The sequence below is a fragment of the Struthio camelus genome, chromosome 3 (genome assembly GCF_040807025.1).
Source record: "Struthio camelus isolate bStrCam1 chromosome 3, bStrCam1.hap1, whole genome shotgun sequence".
Lineage (NCBI taxonomy): Eukaryota > Metazoa > Chordata > Aves > Struthioniformes > Struthionidae > Struthio > Struthio camelus.
The window spans coordinates 126,158,726-126,181,655 of NC_090944.1; the positions used below are offsets into that span (position 1 = coordinate 126,158,726).

Genomic DNA, 22,930 nt, shown 5'->3' on the forward strand with positions numbered 1-22,930 from the left:
AAAAGGAGGTCTCAATTTCTTCTCCCCTTTCTGTTGCTTTCCCCTCCTATCTCTGCAAGAGTTTACAGATCCACCTTCCAGTGTTAAGTGATACCACACAGGAAGTAAATTGTATGTTAATTTGAGTAAGACCTCAGTGGAAACATGATATGCGACTAAAGGACCAGTAGTGATAGGTTCGCCTACAGAAGCAGACACAGGTACTGAAAACGTTTGCTTAAACAGCATTTACAACAGATCACAAAAACTTTCTCCGAAGCATAGTTCTTACCTTTCATGAAGTAAAAGCCATTTCAGGGAGTGGGTAAAATCTCTCCTAAAGGGAAGGTTCTTCCAACATGTAGGAAGGATGACCCCCCCCCCTCCCCCCCCAATCTTGCACTGTCTACACATAAAGCCAAAAACTGGAATGCTGCTTCCTGGTGGTGAAGTTCCTAAAATTAGAAGAAAAATACTTTGATAGGGCTTTTATAAATATTTTAGAAAAGCTGAGCATTGTTTCTTAAAAATTTTCACTTCTTTTTCTTAGCACTGACGGGAGGTCTAAATATTAATGTCAAATGTTGAAGCATTAACATTTTCTTAAAATGGTGATTTTTTTTAAAAATTTTTTTTTTTTTAATACTTGTTCAAAGCCTTGGAGGCTTCACAAAGATAAGGGTTTTAATTCACTTTAAAATTTTGGCGTGGTGCCTGTAATATTGTAATATCAGGAGCTTTGGTCCCATCTGTCTTAATTTAGCTTAAAAAAAAAAAAAATCACAAAAGTATGGTCAATGTACTCGTTCAGTCTAGTGTAGCTAAAAACAGTTCATTATTTCCAAATGAGACAGGTAGAGCTACACATACAGTTTTAAACTCAGATTAGGGACTCTGTTGCAGTATAGCAAAACTGAACAATTGATCGGCTCTCAAAATTAAGATTTTTTGATAGCTTAAAAAAAAAATGTCAATTTTAGTCACTTACAGGTCTGAAAATATTCAACAAATGCAATATAGAAACGTAAGTGATACTATTATGGAGTACTGAGAGACGAATATGTCATACCTTATCACGGGAATAAGCGATGTCCTGCAGAATAGAAGGGTTACAGAAATCATTCCAACTGCTGAGCAAGCAGCGATGGTCCCAGTGGCCAGTTACACCAGGAGCCTCTGCAGGCTCCTGCTCCGGTCAGGCATCTCGGCCTGGTGTTCCAGGCAGGAGCGTTTGTAACACTTCTGGGTAAACCTTTCTGCAGAAAAGATGGAATTACCAAATCCGAGTCACCTCATGACAACATACCTCTTCCTCAGAAGTCACAGTCTCTTACATTAAAGAGACACACCAGAAGTCAGGCCATTACTTTGCTGGGGGGGGGGGGGGAGGGGCAAGGGAAGGAACAACAACCAAAACAAAACCAAAACCAACCCCCACAACCCACAGTTTGCCCATTAATGTTACCAGAAATACTAACGTTACTAGCAAAGAAAGGGGGAGGAGCCTGCTAGCCCTGCTCTTACCAGAGAAATGTATTGTCGGTCAGTGGCTGAGCCACTACATTCATGCACGCTTTCATCCAGCCAGTTGCTCCTCTCATCTCCCAGACGGTTTTGTTCACGCAGCTGTATTAATGCTGAATCAACTCTTTGTGCAGCAGCTGTTTTGGGTTGTTTTTGGTTTGTTTATTTTTTTTTTTTTACTTAGCTTCCATATACTTCTAAATCTGAAGCATTAAATTTATACAGGCTATTCCAGCCTGAAACCCCACACTGCTTTCTTTCATGTACTACAGCACTGAAGAAAACTAAACTATAATAGCAGGGGTTTTTTTGTTTGTTTGTTTTCTCTTTCCCCCATGATGAGCCACAGTCAGGTTGCTTATCTCTCTTTGTCTGTTACTTCTCCAGTGATCCCCTGCCCCCGGCCAGCAAGTCTTGTTCAAGGCAAGTAGTTTAAGGGTTTTTCTAAAACTTTTCTCAACTATATGTGTGTGTATACACACATATATATGCATATATATATACACACATATATTTTATATAAATGGTAAAGTTGAAAAAATGCACTTTGAGGTAACAGCAATTGGAAAGAGCAGACACAGTTTTAAAGTACTCTGTAATTATGACCAAGTCAGCATAGCACAGAAAAATCTCTGAAGTGAATGACACAATACTAGTAGGGCTGACGCCAAGGTTTCATGGGTAGCTGGTAAATAATCTCAGCTAATCATTAAAAATCTGTAGAAAGGGTAAAATTATCAGTTCTTAACGAACGTTACTATGCTTTTTCTCAGTAACACCTGAAGGTTAAAGGCAAAAGGAAAAATTAGTCATATGCCAAAGAACCTTGTTTGCTGTGGCAATGGCAGAAATGGCAGAAAGCCATTTTCCACTCTTCACGGTGCTTTGGAGGAAGGGGAAATGTATATAATAGAAAACACAGTACAGTCCTATAATTTATAGAAAACATAGTAAAATCCTGTAATGTATAAAAGAAATTATTTTTTGCAGCTGAGAAATCACCTGAGTTGCGGCTGTCCTCAATTTCAGAATCCGTGGTCCTGATGAACTCCTCCTTTACTTCCCTGGCTTTAAATTTCCCTATGGCTAAGAGTGGCTTTAGGCCAGAATCCAAAGCATCTTCCGTATCCTAAGAAGAACAAAAATGTTGTCTACATTGCAATGCCTTTGCTAATTATCTTATCTTTTCTAATGTTAAGTAATTAATACTAGATGGATATCCTGGTTATTACTGTTGGATTTTATTGAAATGTAGCTATTTTTAAAAAGGACAGTGTATTTTTAGTATTCTGATGTGGAAAATAAGCACACCTTCAGGAGTACCAGCTTTCACAATACTGTAACTGGTACTGATAATGCCATTTCACCTTAAATACTTTTAAACAAACACAAACAGTACCTGTTCTGAAACGTCTCACTCTTGGCATCATTAGTACTATTTATTTTTGCTGCAAGTCAAAATGAACAAGTATTTCAATTTTGTATACTTTTTGGATAATTAAAACAATTTTTATAATTCAAAATATCTCCTCCTTGCTGTACCACTCCTCAGACAAGGCAAGGTTATTTCAAATCTAAAAACAATGGACAGCCTGAGTCTAATCTGATCTTCCAAGGTCTTTGCATGGCAGGTAGGTAATTCTTACCTCGTGAATAAGAATTAATATGACATGTACCCCAAAAAAATTAAAAAGCAAGGATTCTGAAAAGGACAAGACATGTTCTTTCATATGTTACACCTATTTTGTTTGTATGTATTCATGGAAGAAATTCAGACAGATGGGTGCTCTTGTCTTTGCTGGCAAAATTAGTACTATTACTCCAGAATGAACGACTGCTATTTCATAGGTAGGCCAGGTTTCAATAGGAAAGAAGGAAGTCATCCTGCTAAATCACATCTACTAAGAATTGCATGCTGAGCAGCAGATGCTAAGGGAAGGGTTGAACCCTACCTATACTCATCCAAATTTGTTTCTCACCAGAACAAGAACAAACCTTTCAACAAACCTGAGTTCTGCACTGTGAATTTTGTCCAGTGTTTCTAGGGCACTAAGGGATTTTTCTGAAGCTGGCATCACAGAATTTAGCTCCACAGTTGTTTGCTAAATTGTAAAAAGGAAAAAAAAAAAAAAATGGAACTCAAAGGCATATGAAAATTAGAACCAACATTTTGTTCTGGCAATATAACTTTAAAAAGGTACCGTGAATATTAATAGAAAAGCTCGTCTACTGGTAAGACACATGATACTCACACAAAGTCTTTGAAACAGAAGAATAATCTAAAGAACCAAATCAGAACTATTTCATGCTTTTTTTCTACTTCTGATTTTGTAACCTTGTGAAGACTCCTCTGAAGACAAACTAATAACAGAGACAACGTAGACATTGGAATCACATGGAAATTTATGCATGTTTTTATATCTGCTTATCACTGCAAATAAATAATGGAACTTTGGCAGACTAAAAATTCTCAGGTCCCACGGAAATAAATGGGAGTTGAAATTCTTAAAGGCTAATGAGACTGCACCCATGGAAATGAAAATCTGAAAAATGATAAAGGAGGACATTTTACCTTGGCATATTCTTCTACAAGCTTTGTTTCTACAGCCATGATTTCTTAATCTTGTTTAACAAGCATTCAAACCTTTTCCCTAACTAGTAAGTCTTTACGAAGCTCTTCCACAATGTTTTCTTTCTCCAAGTTGAGGAAAACCTTTTCCCTAGGAAAAGGCTTTCTTGACAGAATTTCAAGAAGATCTGACAGGGTTACTGAGTGACAGACATCTCTGAAATGAGCCAATGTGGAATGTAATTGTTTTTCACTGTGGCTGAATCTCTTGTGTGGCAAAATTTAGAGATTTCTTCTTGTAGCTCAAACTGATGTTACTGGAGACAAACACACAGATCTATGTAAACACTCGTCCTTCTTTAGCCATGAAGTGATGGGAGAAAAATGTTTGTGTTCAACTTTAATTTTATGAGCAAGCCACTGTAATAAAGTGAGTTAACGTATGGGAATTAAATTTTGAGGTGAAACAAAATAAGTTGTGAATGACATTTTGAAAGGACACTGAATAAAGCAATGATGTCTTTTGAACTACCTTTGATTTTTGCTGTATTTATTTGAAGACCAAGGACAAGCAACTCTTCCTGCATTTTTTGCTTCCAAAGATGTTGTTTCTACGAGCTCGATTAGGCCATCATGAAAACAATCCCTAAGAATAAAACAAATTGTAATATGCATTTGACATTTGTATGCTTTTATTTAGTTTGTTATTAGAAATAACAGCCCAGATTCACCTCTCTGTTTATACCAGCTTTAGTACTGAATATCATCTGTCTGTTTGGAATGAAAGCTGAGATCCTGTGACGGGGAAAATTGCCCAAACTTCTCCTCCACTAGCTCATAAGAAGTTACTATAGACGACATATATGGAGAATGGCCTGTAGAGGTAGCCAAGGAAGCTAATTCACTTTATTTACCCTTTTCCCTCTCCTACCCCCTCGCCCCCGGAAAATTTCCAGCGATATATAATTTGCAGCTACTTCCGCAGATCTAGGTAGCTCTGCCCTAACAAGTACGCTTTGACTTTTTTCAACATTCTGGAATAGCCTTGAACATAGATCTGAAGCAATGATTAAACAAAAAATGGGTTATTTGGTGCTTTAAGAAACGAAATAGACATTGCACATACAATCATGGAAATATTTCTACTCTCTAGTTAACTGGAAATGCAATAATGTTTTGACAGCTCTCCACTGCTACAAAATATTGGTATACACCTGCAGGAAGATTTCACAGGCAGAGATGAAGTTTCTGACTTGCTAGAGAAGGCCTACCTGGTGCCGTACCAACGGGGCTGCATGCAACTCCATACTGCCAAAGTGCATAGCAGTTAACGGATACTGTCTTTTTTTTTTTTTTTTCCAATCTGTTTTGCAGAGTTTTCTTTCTTGTTATCTGTAGTAGTCTTGAAAAAGGTGGCTGTGAACTTCAAGTAGCTACTGGGAGTGGTACAGCAATGCCTTTTCGTTTCATCCAAGTATTTCTTCATTATTCTTAAGATGCTTTTCTGGATTTCAGCACATATAGAGGTGATTGTGCTCGTTAAACCCTACAACAGAGCACAATTTAAGAAAGCAAAAATGTAAATTATTGTAGTTAAGGTTTTAACTTAGGTGTAAGTTAGGTTTTAATTTGTGATGTTATTACATGCACTAGAACATGCTATATTGGTGTTTATGTTATGAACGACAGCCATTTTATGCTAAAAGAAACTGTGTAATTAGTGACAAGAAGGTTAAGGAATATAGATGGCTGAATTCTGCTATCCTGTACAAAATGATAACAATGAAGTCAATCAGATTATAATAGTGTACTTTAAGAAAAAAAATCTGAATCACTGAATTTGATAATAAAGCTTTGGGAAAAATATGCATTGATGTTGAAAAGCAAAAGTCTCCTTTCATTAGTTCTAGAACACAAAATTTCACTGTACATCAAACATATGCTGGGTAAATTTTCCTTTGATATACAGCAGCTCTGTGCAATAAGCATACTTTTGAACCCAAATTTATTTTTCAGTAAGAAGTAAGAATATCTTTATCCAGCTTGAATTTTTTTAAAAAGGACACACATTTTCATGATGACCTCGGCTCCCGTGTGCCTGATTTAATTTTTCTGTTTATATTACATTACTACAGCCACATTGACTTCAGTGGAATGATTTCTGATTTGAACTCAGGTAATCAGGCCAAGATGAGACTCAAATTTACCATTTAAATCATTTAATTTAGCTGTAGATTTTCATGCGCTTCTAAGTTTGAATTCTGTACTAAGAATAAATGAGAAAATGTGTAACTGTGAAGAAGGAGGAAAGAAAGAAAAAGACAAGCTTTATTTACACTGTCTCATTTTGACTGAAAAACCCCTCGCAGGTAAGGCAGGTTTTTGCAACATGCAGGAGAGCTTCTTCAGGCCACTTCTCCCAACAGTTAACTGCAGAGTAATTAACAATGGCAGGATAGGTGCGACACCGTCAGAAACTGAATCCTACAGGACTTGTCATCAAAGAAGTATGAAGATTACTTCACACTCTCTAAAATAATGGTTTAATTTTGGAAGAACCATAGTTACATATAACAGCAAAAGCTCCAAAACAGTTTTCTAGTTGGAGTATTTTTAAGAGCATGCTAAATATAGTTCTTTTTATTAGTGCACGGCCCCATAGTTCAAAACATTATTTACATCACCCAAAAGAAAAACGAGATATATTCAATACAAGGAAAGGCTGCCTTTTGCAGCACTATTTAAACCTGCAGTCCCTACATGAGCAGAATTCTTAAGTCGATTGTCTTTTCGTATTTGCAAGAATGCTGGGAACGCTCCCCAGCCACAGGGGAAATTCATCAGGTGCCCACCACTTTGTCTGTCTTCTCATGAAGAGAAAAAAAAAAAAATCACATCCATAGTATCAAAAGGTTAAGTGGTCCAAGGTGAGCTACTTTCAGAGATACAAAAAAATTAAACTTGCACTTCAAAATTCATAAACGAAATCTGTCTAAATGAAACATACAGAGAAAAAAAAGCCTAGCTGACTTCAGGGATTCATTTACTTCTGCAAAATGACTTGAATGCCTCAATAAAAATGTCCAGCACTTCAAACAATTAATACTGACTATACAGCCTGCAGAAAAAAAAAGAAAGACTAGCTTCTCTGCTATTGAAGTAGTTAGCTTTTCCATCAACAGCTGCAAGCTTCACAACAATGTCATCCAACTCGTCCTTGAGTCAGGCAAGGCAGGCACTTCTCCAGTGTTCAGAAAGCAGCTCAAATTGCCTAAAAGAGATTCCTTGTAAAGGACAGCAATTGATCATCTTTCCATCCTTTGTTCCTCATGTACTTGTACTGCTAGCAATATCTGCATGTGCATTACTCTTCAATTAACAAACAAACAAAAATCTTTGCACTGATTGAATTTTTGGGAGAACCTATTCTGAGCCAAAGAATACTGGTAAACTTCACGTTGTTTCTCTGTTTCTACACTCTAACTAAAAAGGCATGTGTGTGCAAAAGATAAAAGCAGAATATAACAGAAAAGGAACTACTTTTATACTTCTGATTTGGAAATTTTATACACAGGTCTATTCCTGCCATTTTTTCCAATCAGTTTCTAGAGAACAGATATTCAGTCTTCAAAAATATCAGAAGTAAGTTTTCAAAAATTCCCAGTTACTGACAACTCCAAATACAGATTTGTCTTCAGCGGACACACAAAATAAAAACACAAAGACTATACACTATGTCAAACAAAAATAGATGAGTAATGCTGCATAAAAGTACTTTTATGAATTCACAAAACAACTGTGAAACAGCTACTGGACAGTACTTCTTGCTCTATGTAAGACTACTTAAAAACCAAAAGCAAACAAAATATCCCTTTTGACCTTTTCCTGCTCCTGTTAGACTTGATGCAAATTTTTATGTTACTGTGAAATAAGAAACCCACTAACAATCAGTAGAAGCCTTTAGACTAGATATACATAATTAAGAATTCTGTACCGTGTTCACATCACCATTACAGCATATATAAAAAAAACCCTATATATAATATATAGTCTTGGGGGTTGGGGTATCACATAAAAAAACATTTACCTGAACTACATCTGATTCATTGGTGAGAAATACAGCTCTCTGCCCCTCTAGTCCTATTTGTCTGTGGACTTTCTTCAGCTCTTCTCTGACACCTAAGGGACTCTACTCACAGCTAACAGGAACCCTGACCAGAACGTGGCCAGATGATAAGTAATGTGCAAGTCACAGATGTTACTTACCCATTTCCTTCCAGACCAATCTGTAAGAAGAGGTCAAGTGCTATTCATATAGTACATGCATGATGAAATTCTTCTGTAATTTTGAAAACATACAAATTATTTAGAAGAAAACATATATAAAGGAAATAATTGGATAAGCAGACATATGAAACAGGCAAAATGGCTGTAGAAGAATATGAAGTCTGAAGTGCTGGATGGTACAAAGGCATCTGCTTTAGATCATCAATTTATTTAAATTTAAGGCACTGAAATGACACACTACCGCATTTCCAGACTGTGATGTATAAACATTCTTGTCCAATTTCAACTTACGGCATTTTTCCACTACTATTTTTCATAATAATACTTACAGCCATTGCATATCTAGAACATTAATTACTGTTTCTCTTTTGGTTTTCAGTCACAAATGACAAAGTTTTAGAGCAGCAGGCAGATGCTGTTTTCATTTTACTGATAGAAACTGAGGCACAAAAAAGATTAAATTTACAACCTAATTGGCTACATAAGTTGCTGACCCAGCTAGAGATTAATTACTGAGCTAGCAAACTCGTCTCGGCTTTTGTTTAGTATTGTATCCATCTTGATTCCTGAAGTTATCAGCAAACCACATGTGTTGTGTCTCTGATATAGTCAATTTTCATGTCAAATTTCCTAGGTGATTCCATGCTGTACTTCCAGAATTTTAGGAAAATTATACCTTCATGAAAGTCATCCATTTTATCCTTCAATTTTAAACAGCCTATTTTTCCATACTATATCAAATGCCAACAACAGCCATATGCTTGCTAAAAGATTTTCTCTGTACCAAATGACACCTTTAACAAGAGAATTTTGACAACTCTTTACATACATAAGAAGTGATTCTGGTTTTTGTGCCGTAGGCATGGCTTTGGGGAAAAAATATGAGATTATAACATTCAGTCTAACCATATGCACTGAGTAGCTTCATCTGTTAAGAAAAGATCATGAACTGTGACGATTATGTGAAACAAAAACATATAATGGGTTTCCCATCTATACAAATGCACAAGTATTTATAGTTTAAAATTAAAGGTTGTTCATTCTGTGAGGAAACTATAAAAACAGAATGAGTCTATTAACTTACTTTCATCTACCTTTCCCTGAATCCTCTCTTCAGTAGTGAAACACTCCTACTGAATTAAATACTTTCAAAATCAGTACCTTTTTGCGAGGTTTAGGCTACACTTATCCAGCAGTTATAATGAATTACCAGATTTGTGGAAGTGTTCAAATTGAAGTTACGCATCTGCCATCAATAATGTTGCTTCAAAAGTTTTCCTATGAACGTAATTTGTATTCAGACATGACGACTTCACAGCTTTAAACCCTAATAACCTACATCACGGCAAATTCGATTTCTTATTTGGCATAGTCAAGAGAGAAACATTAGAATTTTCTCAGATAGTTATACCATTAGCTCAGGCAAATAATTGCTCGTCAGTGTTGTGCATAAGGATTTTTTTAAACATACCTACAACTGTCCTTTAGCAATGCTCTGTTGAATTTTGGGGGATCTATTTTATTGTCTAAATAATCCCATGAATAAAGGTACTATTTCCAATGGGGACAGACTACTCTCACCATTAATCACGCAATACTTGCATCTGCTTGCAGCAACCCTTCCTGCGGCCATAGCACAATCTACAGCTAGAGGCAACGTTAAGTATTTTAAGTATATTTCTGGCTTCAGGATTTGAGGCTTTCAAGGATGTAGCATGCAAAGCAGAGTTGTCGATGCTCAGTCAGCTTCAGGAAGCCAGCTATCAACCCAATTTAAATGCCTTTTGCTAAAAGCCAGAAGTAACCTGATCCTTAGTCGACACTAGTAATGAAACTCCAATCCTCCTCACACTCGAAACCAATGAGTAACCAGAAGAGAGCTTCAAAGATTCACCGCACTTACCCAGGGAGTAAGGAAAATGATGTGAGGTCCATTCCTTGAGTTTCTGAAACAATCTGTGCTGCATTGCTGTTAACTTATTCCTTAAGTAAATGGGACTTATGTACTTCATCATCATGCAATGACCTTTTATTAGATAAGCAAACAGGGTAGCAATTAATGTTCCTACAATTAACATTTTAGATCCTTTAGACTGAACAGGTACAACAATTTCATAGCTCTGAAAACCCTAATTCAGATAATGAAAAAGCGCCAAAGCTACAACATCCTTTAGTGCCTTTCAACAACATCACGAACAAACAGAAAGTTTTCAATAGTGTCAGAAAAAGCAAGGCTCTGTATAAATAGCATTATCAGGAATTAATTATAATTACTAATTATTATTATTAAGCATAAAACTATTATTAAAACTGAAATCAAATCTGCACATATTTTTGGATCTTTAGATTTATCCGTTTTGATCTCTATTCAAAAAAAAAAAAGCTGTACTGGATCAGATCAACAATTCATTTAGTCAATATCCTTTTCCAATAGTGAGAAATAGCAGATTTTACAGATGGATTGGAACTTCCCCAAAAGTATTCACTTGTCTCCAAGAATTCATGGCTCTGAGACTTCCCAAATGAGAGACACTAGCTTCGTACTTAATAGCGTTCAGTAAAATTTTCTTTTATGAGTTTCATCAATCAGTGCTTTGAACCAATGTAAACTTTTTTCATTTTATGTTAATAAACGTGTCATTTGAAGAAAATGTGGAAAGACCAAAGAAAGAACAATACTCTCAGATCAAGATTTTAAATCAAGAAATAAACCTAATATAGATAAATGAAGAGTGGCAGAACAGATATCATTCTGTTAAAACATTAAACATTCATACAGTGCCTCATCGCATATGCCAAGAATTCCCGTGCTTAACTGCTCTAGGCTATTGTATTTTCTAATATTTTACACTTATTTAAAACGTCCAGCAGAGGGCTCTAATATGCCAAACATTCTCCACTGAAGCTCCCGGGAAGAGTGAATACAGAAATAGCTTACAGAACAGCATACAATCTCTTTGCAAGAACAAGCTGCATGCAGTGTCTGCATTTTCTTCATAAGACCAGAAGGAATTATGATTAGATATAGTGCTAGATTTTTTGAGACAAAAATGAGACAAATTTGTTAAAAATGAACAGCCATCATCTGCAAGCAAAAATTTGTGATTATACTTCCCTCAGCATGAATTTCAAAGGTTCAGTTACAACATTAACTCTTTTCCAATATGGTTTCTTATTTCTACTTTCTATTTCAGTTCTGAGTCATCAAACTTAAGAGGAGACATCCATTCCTAAATTGTGATACTATCCCAACACATTTTTTAAAAAACTGGACTTTGCTCATTCTGGTTTCTCACAAAATAATAGGGCAGTCAATTTGCCTAAGGAGAAGCTGGAGATTTTATTTCCTTTGCAATATTACAAAAGCTTTTCAGACATATCTCAATAACATGACAACTGAAGTCGAGAAGTACAATTCTGAATAGGGAAAATATCATTATCACTTTTATCATTAAGTGCATTCAAATTACTATATTTTTGCACTTCATCCCTTTATAGCAAGTACAGTAACCATTTCCTTTTTTCCTTTCTTTTTGACTAAAAAAAAAAATTTTTTTTTCTTACAATTCATTTCAGCACATTTCAGTTCCAGAGCTCAGGATCTGCCCAAGGATGATTCCACTGATTCCTGCAAGACTCTGAAGCGCGAGCACATATTAAGAGAGCACCTAGAGGATGGCTTTTTGTGAGGCTACTATCAGAGACTGATGAGAGTGATCCAGTAGGCAAATCCCCCCCTTTCCCCCAAAAAATCCAAAGAAGTGAAAAAAGTGCACCACAATGGCACAGAGATCATAGTGTCAAGGTCATTGACAGACTGGGTGCAGACAGGGAGACAGTGGGAGAAAATAGGAGCAATTTTTGCTCCTGTAAAACAAGCGAATCTGATGCCGTGATTTCAGCATGTTAAGGGCTCTGATGCTTAGGAGGCCAATAGATGACTCCCTCCGTTTCCATTTGCTTTGAAGTGACTGATGCCAAAAAGCTTTGTGCTGGAGGCAGCTGCTGTATCGCAGTCATGTGATGCGCAGACTGTTAAATCAGGTCTTGGTGCCAGATCATCAGAACCATGGCATCAACCTAAACTTTGATCTGCGGCAAAATGAAGTTCTGTAACCTTTGCGGTGGGGCTAGCGCAGGGATGGAGATTTCTTTCTGGAGAAGCTTTTACTTAAGTCTTTTTTGGCTTCTTTACCAGATGCATCCTTGTGTAACGTGACAACTGACAACAATTTTCACAGAGAGGGTCTATGGCTTTTTTTTTTTTTTTTTTTTTTTAAATTCGGAGACTGTCTATAGAAGTTTGGGGCCTGTACCTGGGTTCAGATCCACATATTTACCTTGGAAGTGAATCTGTGGTCTTATCTTCCTGTTTCTAAGGGCTTAAAAAGAGCTGGAGGAGCACTTTTCCCAAGTACAGCATTTGCTCAAGAGCCATCCAGTGTTTACGGTTCCAAATCCACAAGGCTTTGTCTAGGGCTTACTCTGAAATCTGCAAGGTTTTCTGTGGTTTCTTTGCTTTCTTTGAATTAATACGGTAGAAAGTGCAGCTTCAACTTCTCCCTAGATTCAGCTCTTAGCATGCAAGAACAAACTATTATCCCTCATGTATACCCAAATGATTATTAATACTCCTGTAAATATAAAAGTTTTCTTAAAATCAATTCCACAGATGATTATCCCTGTTAAAAATAAGTGGAAAAATTATCTCAAAATAATCAGATAGCTCCTTTGACAGAAGCTTATGAAAACCTTGTTGTTTCACGGACAAAGAGAAGAGCAGCCATTTCTTTTGCGACAATAATGGACCTGTGAGCTTGTAGCAATTCCTGCAGCACCTATTAGAAATTTTCAATTCACACAGTTTATATGAGGTTCTAAATGGATGGAGTAGCTAGCAAGGATCACAATACCTTTCAAACTTTCATAAGCAACAATGCTGTTGAACAGAACTAGATCCTTTCTTATGCTTCACACTTGGGGGGGGGGGGGAAGAAGTATACTGTGCCATACTAACAGTTCCAAACATTTTATCTTTTAACTACTTGTGAGCCATGCTGTGGGCCAGTCTCTCCAAAGATGATGATGGAAGCATTTTGACCACAAGCAGCTTTCTAGCAGTTTGTGTGTTCCAGATATAGGCTGGCAATACCGCTATTCTTTTCCAAGACCATCTACTCATACTGAAACTAACCGGACAACAAAGTATACACTGCATCTTTTATGGGTGGTAGGAACAGGTACATGTGACCAGTGCATTACAAAGATGTAGGAAGTATTCTGACAGTGGAATAGAGGTTCCAGAGCGCTTACTGACGTAGCATAGCACAAACCTGACTGTAACAGCATGCTCTGGGCAAGACATATTACAATTCATTATGTTGAACGGTCTTAAACGCAGGTAATAAAAGTTATTGCCTGGAATTTTATACCTTTGGAGGCATAAAATTTTCTACCTACTACTTCTTACAAGGCCCATCTTTTTGGTGTTAATACTAGAGACAGAGGCAACTACTTGTTTAACCATTTTCTTTCTAAGCTTCCTTGATAACATGAAGTCAGGGAACTCTAAAAGCAGTCCCTCTTGCAGTTCCACAACTGCAGAACACTCTACTACTTTCTGAAAAGATAGGTCTTGGTACCTTTAGAACGCCACAAAATTGCTGATATATTTGTACATCTTTAACAACAGCACATGATGTGCACTTTAACAACAGCACATGATGTGCATGCTTTTCCTTTTCTGAGTACATCCATTTGTCCATCACTAATTATAGGTTTGAATAGAAGCAAGAACTTCACTATCAGCAATACTGTGTCTGCTTCTTCTGGGACTTAAAGTAAGATCCTGGATACCTGATTATTTTATGCAATGTAAGAAACATAAGAACAGACACATTGAATAGTATCAACAGTCCCTCTAGCCGTGTATCTTGTCTCCTGCAATGGTCAGAGATTTATAAAGAACAACATAACAACAACACAACCCCCATAAAATTTCATTTCTTTCATACATTTTCCAGGATTCTAGGACTTAAAGATTTCCCAAGTCAGTAGTTATACCTTTACATTTAACAGCTCTTGATGGACCTTTCTTTCACAAATTTTTCTACTAATTTTTTAACCCATGTACACCTTTAACTTTCTCAATATTCTTTGGTTGCGAGATCCACAATATAACCACATGTGCTATGTGAAAAAATACCACTTATTTGTTTGAACCTGCTATCTTACATTTCTAAGCTAGGAATTGAAGTAAGATGGCTATAAAGAGTGAGAGGTTTTTCCATGTGGGCTAAAATAAGTGAATTTAGATTTCATTGAGAACAGATCCTTTACTGAACAAGCCCCCAGGAAATCTAAGAAAGTATCACTTTTCCTCTCTGGGCAGATGACGAGCAGAAATGACTGTGAAATGTACCTTAGCAGAACGAACAGACAGCCTCCCCAGTTTTAAGACACTAGAGTCACTGGAAGAGGTCTCAAAAAGTGACAGAAACTTACTCAGCATCCCCAAAAACCTCTGTGTGGCTATTTAACTTTATTGGTGGGATTCTTCTCTAGTGTTATATAATATTCTAATTCACAAAAGAGCAAGTACTATACATTGGGAATTATCCAACCTCTACTGTGAGGCAGGCACCAAAGGTATGGGTAAAACTGTAGCCCTGATTTCTGTAAGTTCAGATTTGGATTGTTAAAGCTCAGTGGGAGCATAATCCATATTAAGAACATATTAAGTGGACTTTCAAATGCCTGCTTCACAATCTTCAACTAAAGGCATACTCCATGAAAACCTCCCATTTTTTGCCTGAGCTCTTACTGAATGAGCCCTAACTGGTTCAAAGAATTCCATTTGAATGGTCTCATAACATGTTTTCACAAGTCAGTTATGCCGGGGAGAAATTCTCTTAAAAGAAACATGTAAATCTTAGGACTTCTAAGCATCTGACACGCAAAGATAAGGAATGCTTTCAAAGGATTTTGCTCTGTTGGTATAAAAAGAAAAAGCACAACTAATCTTCAGTATAAGAAAGTTCCTGCAGTGGAAGCATATGATGACATTATAGGCAAATTAATTTTGTGACCTACCTGAAATTCAGATGCGTGTCCTTAACAAAAACAGTATAAAGAAAATCAGCTGTCAGAGCTTTCACTTCTTCCTTCTCTAGCAGACATAATTGCTGTAAAGACAAATGAACATGGGAAAATTTTGCCAGGGATTTAAAGTGCTTTCCTAATAAGGAATAAATAGGATTTCTCGTAAGACTAAAGTCCCACTGGTGGACTGGATTAGAAAAAACTCCCCAAACATCTACCACGAGAAAAATGGAACTATTCTTCAATCTGAAGATAAAAGGCTGAAAAAGCATCAAAATCAATACCCATCGGTCTAACAGAGATCTGATATTTTCAATTCTAGGAGGTATTTTCAGTTCTAAGGGGATTCAGAGTGAAAGACAAGGATGTTAACACAGAAGAATGCCATCTAGTTGTAAACCCTGCCATACAGCTTAGCAAATTTGGCAAAAAAGTTTTACTCGACAATTTCCTAATAGTAACAAGATATTGCTAACAGGATTATGGCAGCTCTGTACTAAACCTTCGAGCCATCCAGCATCCAAGTCAAGAAGAGTAGAGAACAGATTCTGATGTCTCAGCTGACCTAAATGTACAGAGAAATAACAGGCAAAAAGGCTCTGGGCTCTGAATTCATTATCCTATGAGTCCTGGAAAGAAAACTACCTTGGCCAGGCTGTGACCAACAAAAGAGCAGTTTGTTTCAGCTTTTTTTTTTTTGTATTTTTCCTCCTGGTGGGAGGCACAGGAGTTTGCCTAAACTATCCTGCCATGGGATCAGGAACAGATCTGAAAGCAGGGCAGAGAAGACAGTGACTCTGGAACAGTTTTGGGTGTGTCCCGTTGATCTCTGGGGGAAAAAAAGGTGGGGGGAAAAATTCCCCTCGAGCCTGGAATACCTTTCATCCATGAAAAATTGTTGTTGAAAGATCATGACGACTTTCCCATTTATGACATGGTAGATTGTTTGCTAGAGATTTCGGACCTCCGAGACATTAAGTTCATGCCTTAACTTTTTTCTTTTTCTTTTTTTTTTTTTTTTTAAAAAACTTCCCAATAACTTGTGAACGTTGGGTAACTGAAAGGTAGACATTAAGATATGCCTGGCTAAACTGGGTGCAATTTAACGACGATAAACGCAGTCCAAGTTGTAGTACATGTTTGCTCACACTTTTCAGCCAGGCCCCTGCTATTTCAGTTTACTTCCTCACGAACAAAGAACGAGGCACTTGGGTTGAACAGACACAGACTGCAGAGTGGCTCTATAACATTTATACGTGGCAGCAAGTAGCTGTTTTATCAACATCAGGATACGAATTCAATATAGCCTAAACTTGAAAAAGCAAACGAATCCATCTAAATCCCTTCTAGGAGGGTGTCCAAATTGTGCGGTGCGTTTGGATTCGTAACATGCAGCGACTGACAACGTTCCAGCTAGAACTGTGATACAGTTTGCCAGAAAGAGTATCAGGAGCACAGTGAGACAGATGTGACTAAGCATAGCTGCAGAAAACCTATCACGCTCAGCCTAAGCTATTTTACCCTTTTCCTCTTAAGATTTTGGCTTAAAGAATCCTAAATTTAGAATTGAAAATAAAAACAATCAATTTTCATAAGAATGGAGTCTCAAATTCTAGGTATTTCTTGTGAAGGGAAATGATACAACTTCTAGTTTTTCAAACTGAAGTTATTTTTACACTTAAAAATCTTCCTCAGTGCTGAAAGGCAATTTAACCACTGTCCTGTAACTGAAAATTTTCTCACAAGTGTTCTCCCACTAATTTCTCACAAGTTGTACTTTTGCAGATGTTTTTCAATCAATCAAACATGTCTTCAGTGAAATCAAACTAATAAATTAACTCACAAATAATGACATACAACCTATTTTGCGGAGGTACTTCAATGCCTTCCTGCATTTTATTCTCCAAAGTTGATCTGTTAGTATCTAAAAGCCTTTGTTGTACAAGGGCTCTAACATTTTGAGTCAAATATATTTTTTCACTTTCATATTGCATTGTGAAGTGAAAAATATATTTTGCTCAAAATGGTAGAGTATTCATTCTTCACTAAACTTTAATTTGATGCTCTGATTCCTCCAAAATATCTGAACTATCACCTGAAAAATACATTGCAAGGACTGTAAAGAAGGCTGAGGTAGAACCAATGTGCAAAATATGAGAGAAGACAGTAACTAATCTAATTTCTTCCATTGCTTGAAGGGTCACAATCTGCAATGAAGGAAACATCCTGGGTGTTCTATGGACAAAGAAAAGAGAAAAACTTAAAAGATAACAACTGGGCTACCATGTCACAATAAAATTGGATTTTAGAAACCCAAATGCAATTACAACTCCTATTTTTCTACTTTTAAATCTTAATCTTTTCTCCATCTGGAATAAATGGAAGTTTATTTGTGACAGAAGATTATACAAGAGTTTTAAAATACTGCCTGAAGATATATAATCTTCAGATGACACGGAGGGAACAAAGAGAAGCATTTGAAAAAAACCAAAACTTACCAGCAATAACTAAACCTCATATGCAACTCTTTTAGGAGTAATTGAATACTTCTGATTCTAAATACACAAATCTATTAGCATTAACACAAATGTTTCTGCACGTATTTAAAAAAGGATCTATAAGGGACAAAGATAAAAAGTCAAATAAGAAGATAAAGAACAGAACAGAGAACAGCAAGAAAAAAAAATCAGCGGGAACATGCGAAAAAAGGTATACTAATTTAGTTACTATTAAAATGCCATACTTAGAAGTTCTCCACATCCTTTGTGGAAAACTCATTTTAAACGTATCACAAAAGCATCAGCGATTTATTTAATATGAACGACAAGACTTACATTAGATGGTTAGAGGTCTGTAATTTTGCTTTCCATTCTTCCGAAAAGAGTTAATAGAATAAAGAGAGAAGACACGACAGACACGCTGTACCTTCTGTGCAAGTTGCTTAGCATCATAAAACCCTCCTAAATCTAAAAACTGTCCGGTTCACATGGAGGTTGAACACCGTACTCCGCTGCTAGTGACATACTCAGATCATCAATAAACACTGTCACCTTAGAACAAATAAAATAAATCTGAATTATGTTTTGTTTTACTCAAATTATTTTATATGGTAGCACTTAATGATAGTACGTAATACATTTAACTAGATTTCACATGCCGTTTTATCGAAAATATGTATTTGTTTTGTATAACTGTTGTCTTTTTCAGACCACAAGTCATATAGGAAACTTAGGTATGATCAAATACCTATAAGATACATGAGGTACTCTATCTCACCCAAATGGAGACGACAACAGGCTGAACCAGGTCTTTGTCTCCCACAGCAAATCCTGCAGGCTCTTCCTGTAGGGCTATACTGGATTTCAAGAGCAAGGGAAGTCAGTAACAGAAAGTTCTCTAGCCTGAAAAACAGGAGATGGTTCCAACACCATGTATTAACTCTTTGTTTAAAAAAAAAAAAAATCCAAAGAGGAATAAATTGATGTATGTTTTTGGATGATGCTCAAGGTGAAAGCTGCTGTAATAGACATCAGTGAAACAATACGATACTGTCAGACCCGGAATATTCCACTAGGTAAACGCTCTGGCTATTGAAGTTTAATATTTTTTTTTTTTTTTTAATAGGACCTGTGAGTTTCATCAGAAACTGTGGAGATCAAGTTACCGGTATATTATAAGTAACATTTCTCTTTCAATTGCTTCCAAGGCATGTGAGGTGCTGTAGCATAACGGGGGTGTGGGGTTGGGGAGACAAGATCGTTAATCTAAACATTCTAAAATACCCAATCACAGTCAAAGGAAACTCTTAGTGCTCTGCCAGCTTCTTACATGTCTGTAACTATGAGCCATGAGCGTATTACCGTCGAGCAGTATTTTACCTGTTCGGATTTTGATGCCCCCACGATATCTTTACTTTTTCCTGCAAGCTTTTGAAGAATCCGGGTTTGGGTTTGAGCAGCTGCGGTGTGGGCACCAAACTGTATTTTGGAAACTATAACATTCTGGCTTGTTTTAGCTGATGTAGTAATGTAGTTAACTTCACGTGCAAAAAATGTCTGTTTAGTCAGCTTCAGGGCAGCACCATATAGAAAGTTGAAAGTCAAAACAGAGCTGGCAAACCACTGATCTTACTTTCTTCATTAATTTGATAGACTCTTAGTATTCCAATACTACTGATTTCCTCATTGTCAAAAAATACAGAAGTCAAAGTTTGCTTTTTTAACTCTGTTCTGTCATTTGCATACCGTTTCCTAGATAACAAGCAGATAGATATTTTACCACTAATTTTAACAGTAAAACATTTTCACTGAATTCCTTATCAAAATTACAGCAACGTACTAAGAGTCAAATTTAAAAAAAATCACTTGCATTAGCATTTACATCGTTACTGACTTTAACTTATCTTAAAGTACCGTAAAATACATAGCTCTAAGATTTCTAGGTGATACATCATTCTGTTACAAGACAGCTATTGTAAACATAAGCTGGCTGCCAGAAAGACAGAGAAATGATAGTGAATCCAACCTTCACTATAAACAATAATTGTATTTTTCCATATGTAGATAAGAATTGCTTCATGTCAATTTGTCATTTACATTTCTCACATTCCTTTAATCTATGCTAAAATAATTTAGATCCAGAATCCACAACAATGATAAAGCCATTCTTTTGCCTAACGTTTTACCTCTAGCGATGGACAAAAGGAGATCAGGCAGATTCTTCCAATGGCCTTTCGTATTCATGGTAGTGACATTTGGATGACGTATGGTTAGGTCAAAAAAAAGAGAGCAACAGCTTAAAAACTGTTTCTATTCTCCGAGAAATGCAAGACGAGGCTCGGGGGTAACTGCCCACTTAATCCCACAGCTCTGTAACACACCAACGCAAAGGACTGTATCCCAAAAGCCTGCTGTCAAGCATTCATATGAATAAATATGAAAAATACAGAAGATGATGCTCGATATTGTAAAGCAACTTTGACAAGCGCACCGTTGTGGCAACCATTTCAAACATACGCCTGGTGCAGAATTGAACTTCCATGGTGCTTGGCTACGTTTACCACAAAAGCACCTCGGAGTAAACTCTCAAAGAGGATAGGTGATCTGCTAATTATCTCACAAATATTTAATGTGACTTAAACAATGTTGAGTAATTGACATACCCATAATTTTGCTTTCAAACTGAAATGCAAGTGTGTACTTGTACACAATAGCTGTGGTTTTAATTGAAAACTAAGTGTTTTTCACACCTGAATCTTGTGCTAGGGACAGTATTTTCTTCTGGACTCCTTGGACAACATCAGACATTAAGCAACTGGCTTTCTTCAAAAACCTAGTCAAGAAAGCAGAAAATGAAACAAGCACAACTGAATTTTGTAACAAAAGGTGCCGGAAAGAAAAAAAAAAATCCATTTCCATAGTATTTTTCTCTCTCATCTGGAATCAAGATGGCAATATATAATGCTCTTACCCACTATATCGTTAGAACTACGTCCACATTTTTCTGATTGGCTTTCTTTTAATTTGGACATATTAGTTTTAATGCTAACATTGATATGGCATTTTTATCTTTTTCTTTTCTTTTTTCCTCTTGATTTGGGTGGGAGATAAGGAACGGGAGGTAGTTTTTCAACCTGGGCACACAGAAAGCCTGTAAAATTTCTAAGCAAACTTGTTTCACCCATATGAGAAAAACTTGGTCAAGGAGTTCAAAAATTTGAGGGACAGGGATGACGAAGAAATAAATGCACACACACGTGCATGCACACGCACTGGATGATCACATAAGCCTCTTTTCCTAGGTCTAGCTAGGCTAAGAACAAGCATAAGAAATTTTAGCTGAAGTGTTCCTTTCACTCATTAAACATAACTGCAAACTGAAACTTAAAATGTTCAAGCCACAATATAGATATAATAAAAAATAATCTCTACATACTTATTTCAATTTAAATATAGTTTGATCAGATCACTTCATAGATTTTGAACACAGATAAGAATTAGTCCTGTCTGTAACCTTGCTATTTTAGTTGTATTACGCAAAATGATATCTCCGAAATTTGTTCCCGATTTTACAAAGAATCTCCTTTCTTTCTGAAGTCTTTCAAGCATATGCTGAATCATGGCACTCTTTCAAGTACCAGAATCTTCTAAAATCATATATATAGAAACACTTCTGCCTAAACTATCAGCAACGCATACTGCAGAATTGAGCGTCCACCATTATGCACAGTTTTGCATACCTCATGCTGCAAATGCAACGAAAGACTTTTGAACAAGGTTCACAACTGCTGGAATCAAGGGTGTAGCACGCAGATCACAGTAAGAATTTGTTGGAATATGTGCAGCACTGCACTAGAAAGCAGTGCAACCTGGGATTATCAAAAAATACTTCAAGTAAACTACAGTATTTGCCATATATTAAAATATTTTACTTAATAGTCGCTATAAATCAATAGCTTCTGTTACCTATAGTGAGTACTGGCAATTTATTCACTAAAAGAAGGCTTGCTAAAAAAGAGCAGAAAACTGTATCTATACAGGGAATAAACTTTAAAGTCGCTATTCTTTGTCCTTGGTACTCTGATTTTTCTTCCCTAGAAGTTGGACAATCTGAGAGAGATACAGTATCTAAATAAGATTTAAAAGTAATTGTATTTACTTTGTGACGTTCTGGAAAATTTCCATTAATTTATGAAATAAAACATATTGCTAAAATATGCCCAGGCTGCCTTTTCTTCAATGCAACTCAAATGCAAGGAAAAGATGTGTAGCCCCAGCTTAGACTTAAACATTTTTCTTTAAAGGACCGAGGCTTTGGCAATAAATGCTACAGCGTGTCTGTTTGCAGAATGTACTCTTTTTGGAAAAGAAATCACACACTTACCCAGCAGTCAATTGCAGAAGCTAGTGTAAAAATTCACCACAAAAATTCACCAAAAATTCAACAACCACAAATACACTAACTGGGCCAGGAGGAGTAAGCAACTCTAGATTTCTGCAAAAAAAAAAAAAAAAAAAAAAGAATTCCCAAATCTTCTATTTTCACAATCCATGTTTTCATACCTGTTTTTTTCTGTTATGACTGGCACTGTTCTAGGCTCAGAGGGAATGAATTATAACGTGATACACAGAAACTTCACAATGCAAAAGAGTGTGCTGAAGTTCATTAAATAGAAAGGAAATATGATTACAATGACTATGATTACATAGGCATTGTAATACATACAGCTTCATAATTACATAGGACTATGCTTACAATATGCTAATAATGACTACGTGTGCTAACATCATTACAAGTTCTAGAATTTAATATTCTGCTACTTTATGAAGGATATTAAAGTCACAAAAAATATCAGCCAAAGTAGAAACCGTCTGACATACGCTAATACTCTACCTTTTCTCAGACATGGTATTCATTTGAATAGGACTGTGCCTAATCCTTAGAATGACGTACACGGTTTGTGAAAGATGA

At 36.4% G+C, this 22,930-nt stretch overlaps 1 long non-coding RNA gene across 2 annotated transcripts; it reads right to left on the minus strand.

The window, feature by feature from the left end:
• Nucleotides 1–57: 57 nt before the first annotated feature.
• On the minus strand, nucleotides 58–8,270 carry LOC138066876 (uncharacterized). Of its 2 annotated transcripts, none has more exons than XR_011140493.1 (7): nucleotides 8,160–8,270; nucleotides 5,344–5,618; nucleotides 4,605–4,718; nucleotides 3,511–3,605; nucleotides 2,506–2,632; nucleotides 1,049–1,235; nucleotides 58–434 (listed from the first exon to the last, which is right to left on the minus strand). It is a non-coding gene; the product is annotated as an uncharacterized lncRNA (long non-coding RNA). The 2 variants fall into 2 exon arrangements; XR_011140494.1 differs by lacking the exon at nucleotides 58–434 and adding an exon at nucleotides 2,903–2,951 and having other exon boundaries at nucleotides 1,177–1,235.
• Between the last annotated feature and the right edge of the window lie 14,660 nt (nucleotides 8,271–22,930).